Genomic DNA, 3,935 nt, shown 5'->3' with positions numbered 1-3,935 from the left:
AAAGAGGAAAAAAAAAGAGAAAAATAGGTCTCTGTGTGGTTCCGTGCGGCGTCAGTGGGATGGAGCCCTTTGGGTGTGGGGTCCCATTGGTGATGGAGACCTTAATAGGTGGCAGGGTCTCAGTGGGTGATGGGATCTCAGTGGGTGATGGAGATCTCAACAGGTAATGGAATCCCAGTGGGTGATGGGGTCCCAATGCATTGTGGGATCTCAATGGGTGATGGAGTGGGTGTGGGTGATGGGATCCAAATGGGTGATGGTGTCTTAATGAGTACTGGTGTTCCTGTTGGTGATGGGGGACCTCAATGTGTGATGGAGACCTTAATGGGTGATGGGGTCCCAATGGGTGACGTAGTCCTAATAGGTGTTGGCACTCCCATTGGTGATGGAGTCCAAATGGGTGATGGAGTCCAAATGGGTGATGGGGTCCCAATGGGTGACGTAGTCCTAATAGGTGTTGGCACTCCCATTGGTAATGGAGTCCAAATGGGTGATGGAGTCCCAATGGGTGAAGGAGTCCCAGTGTGTGATGGAGATTTCAGTGGGTGTGGGTGGTGGGATCCCAATGGGTGATGGGGTCCCAATAAGTCGTGGTGTTCCTGTTGGTGATGAGATCCCAATGAGTGATGAGGGACTTCAATGAGTGATGAAGATCTCCACAGATAATGGGATCCCAATGGGTGACTGGGTCTTTATAAGTCATGGTGTTCCTGTTAGTGATGGTGTTCAAATGGGTGATGGGATCCCAGAGGATGATGAGGGACCTCAATTTGTAATGAAGACCTCAGCGGGATCCCATTGTGTAGCGGGATCCCATTGTGTAGTGGGATCCCAGTGGGGTGATGGGGTCCCAGTGCATGATGGAGACCTCAGTGGGTGTGGGTGGTGGTATCCCAGTGGGTGATGGGGTCCCAATAAGTCATGGTGTCCCTGCTGGTTATGGGATCCCAATGGGTGATGGAATCCCAATGGGTGATGGGACTTCAGTGATGGAGACCTCAGTGGGTGATGGGATCCCATTGTGTAGTGGGATCCCAATGGGGTGATGGGATCTCAGTGGGTAGTGGCACTCCCATTGGTGATGGGGTCTGAAAGGGTGATGGGATCCTAGACAGTGATGGGACCTCAGTGAGGGAGACCTCAGTGGCTTCTGGACTCTCAATGGGTAATGGGGTCATATTGAGTAATGGTGTTCCTGTTGATAATGCGGTCCCATTGTGTGATAAGATCCCAACAAGTGCCTGGACCGCAATGAGTGATGGAGATCTCATTGGGTGATGGGATCCTACTGGGTCCCCCAATAGGGGATCTTGGTGGCTAATGGAGTCCCAATGGGTGATGAGATCCTAATGGATGGTGGGGTCTCAGTAGGTGATGGAATCTCAATGGGTGATGGCATCCCGATGGGTGGTGAGGTCCTAGGGGGTGGTGGAGTCCCAGTGGGTAGTGGGATCCCAATGGATGGTGAGATCTCAGTGAGTGATGGGAATAACAGTGGGTGATGGGTTCTCAATGAGTGATGGGGTCCCATTGGATAGCAGCATTCCCACTGGTGTTGGGGTCCCAATGGGTGATAGAGACCTCAAGAGGTATGGGGTCCCAATGGTTGATGGGTCCCAATGGGTGATGAGGTCTCAATGGGTGATGGCATCCCATTGGGTAGTGGCATTCCTGTTGGTGATGGGGTCCGAATGGGTGATGGGACCCAAGCTGGTGATGGGACCTTAATGGGTGATGGAGACCTCAATGGGTGATGATTTCTCAGTGGGTGATGGAGTCCTACTGGGTTCCCTAGTAGGGGACCTCAGTGTCTAATGGGGTCCCAGTGGGTGATAGAAACCTCAGTGGGTGATAGGGTCCCAATGGGTGATGAGATCTCAAAGAGTGATGAGATCCCAATGGGTGATGGAGTCCCAGTGGGTAGTGGGATCCCAATGGATGGTAATATCTCAATCGGTGGTAAGATCTCAATGGGTGATGGGACCTCAGCGGGTGATGGAGATCTCAATAGATGATGGGATCCTAATGGATGATGAGGTCCCAATAGGTGATGAGGTCCCAGTGGGTGGCAGGGCCCTATGGATGATCAACAGGTGATATATTGCCATTGGATAGTGAGGTCCCAATGAGTGGTGGGATTTTAGTGGCTGATAGATTCCCATGAGAAGTGGAGTCTCAGTGGGTCCAATTAGGTAATGGCATTCACATTCATGATAGGGTCCCAGTAAGCAATGGAGACCTCAATGGATGATGGGATCTCAATGGATGATGGGATCTCAGTAAGCGATGGAGACCTCAGTGGATGATGGGATCTCAATGGATGATGGGATCCAGATGGGTGATGGAGAACTTCAATGGGTGATGTAGTCCTGATGAGTGACAGGATCCTAGTAAGTGATGGAGACCATAATGAGTGAGGGAGACCTCAATGGATAATGAATGATGGGGTCCTATTGGGTAGTATCATTGTCGTTGCTGATGGGATCTCAATGGATGACAGGGACCTCAATGGATGATGGACTCCCAGTGGGTGATGGAGACCTCAGGGGTGATGGGATCCTGATGGATGCTGGGATCTCAATGAGTGATGAGATCCCAATGAATGGCGGAGTCCCAATGGGTGGTTGAGTCCCAATGGACAGTGGGCACCTCAGTGGGTGATGGGTCTTCAATGGGTGTTGGTATCACAACCAATCATGAGATCCCAATGGGTGATGGAGACCTCCATGGGTGATGGCATTCCCAACAGCTGGTGCGGTCTCTGTAGATGATGGAATCCCAATGAATGGTGAGGTCACTGTAGGTGATGGGATCCCAATGGCTGACAGGGACTTCAGTGGATGATGGGATCCCAATAGATTGTCTCCCCACAAGCTGTGGGTCAGAAATTGTCTGGCACAGCGCCTGCCTCAGTTTTCTAGGGTCTACAGGGGACTCTACAAGGAGCTACAGGGTCTGTGGGGAGCTGTAGGGGGCTACCAAGGTCTACAGAGGTTGTAGAGGTTGCACAAGTCTATAGGGGATCTATAAGGGACATGGAGGCTATAGAGAGTTATAGGGGATGTATAGGGTGTCAAAGGGGACTGTAGAGTCTATGGGGGGGCTATAGGAGACTATATAAGATCAGTGGGGTTTGTAGGGCATATAGGAGTCTACAGAGGGCTATAGGGGGCAATAGGGGAATATGGGGGGGCTGTAGGAGGCTATATGGTCTATAGGAGATCTGTAGGTTTTATAAGCTATATACGTGCACAGGTCTGTCTATGGGGCAAAAGCACTGGGCCTTCCGGGGCGGGGTGACCACTGGGGGCTGAGCTCAGCCAATGAGATGCCGGGAGAGACATGATCAGCCAATGGGATTCCGCGGGGTGCTGCCATCAGCCAATGGCATTTCACATAGGGCTCTGTGGGCGGGGCCCTCGGCGCCGTCCCCACGGCAACGACAGGTGCCGCTGGCTGGGCGTGGGCTCACTGCCAGGCCCCGCCCATTACACCTGCCCATCAGAAGGCCCCGCCCATTAGTGGGGAATGCGAGCAATGATTGGACGAGCTCTCAGCTGGCCCCGGCCTGGGGGCTGGCTCAAGGGATAGCGGAGCGGAGCGGAGGGTGCGGCGGGAGCGGAGCGGAGCGGAGAACGGAGGTACGGGCGGGAGGATGGGGCGCGGATGGATGCTATTATGGGATGAGCGGTGTGCTATTATGGGATGCGATGGGATTCTGTGGGAAATGGCATTTCTGTTCCCGCCGAGCCGCGTTTGTTTCCCCCATATCGCGATAGGCGCGTCCTGATCGCGACAGGTGCGCGTATCGCGATGGGGAGGGGCTGTCGCGATATGCCCCGGGGTCACCTCCACGCTCAACCCCTCCCTCGGGTGGCAGCGTCGCGACAGGGCCAAGGGTGGGCGCGGGGTATCGCGATAGGGCAGGGAACAAT

At 53.6% G+C, this 3,935-nt stretch overlaps 1 protein-coding gene across 1 annotated transcript in view; it reads left to right on the top strand.

The window, feature by feature from the left end:
• Positions 1-3,584: 3,584 nt before the first annotated feature.
• Positions 3,585-3,935, top strand: part of DPYSL5 (dihydropyrimidinase like 5) — a 7,099-nt gene continuing 6,748 nt past the window's right edge. The window contains exon 1 of the mRNA XM_010708131.3: positions 3,585-3,641. The gene's annotated coding sequence lies outside the window, so the exon portion shown is untranslated. The remainder of the gene's footprint in view (positions 3,642-3,935) is intronic.

Source organism: Meleagris gallopavo, chromosome 2, assembly GCF_000146605.3.
Source record: "Meleagris gallopavo isolate NT-WF06-2002-E0010 breed Aviagen turkey brand Nicholas breeding stock chromosome 2, Turkey_5.1, whole genome shotgun sequence".
NCBI classification, from domain to species: domain Eukaryota; kingdom Metazoa; phylum Chordata; class Aves; order Galliformes; family Phasianidae; genus Meleagris; species Meleagris gallopavo.
The sequence above is the reverse complement of the archived record's forward strand: the minus strand, read 5'-3'. Positions and strand labels throughout refer to the sequence as shown.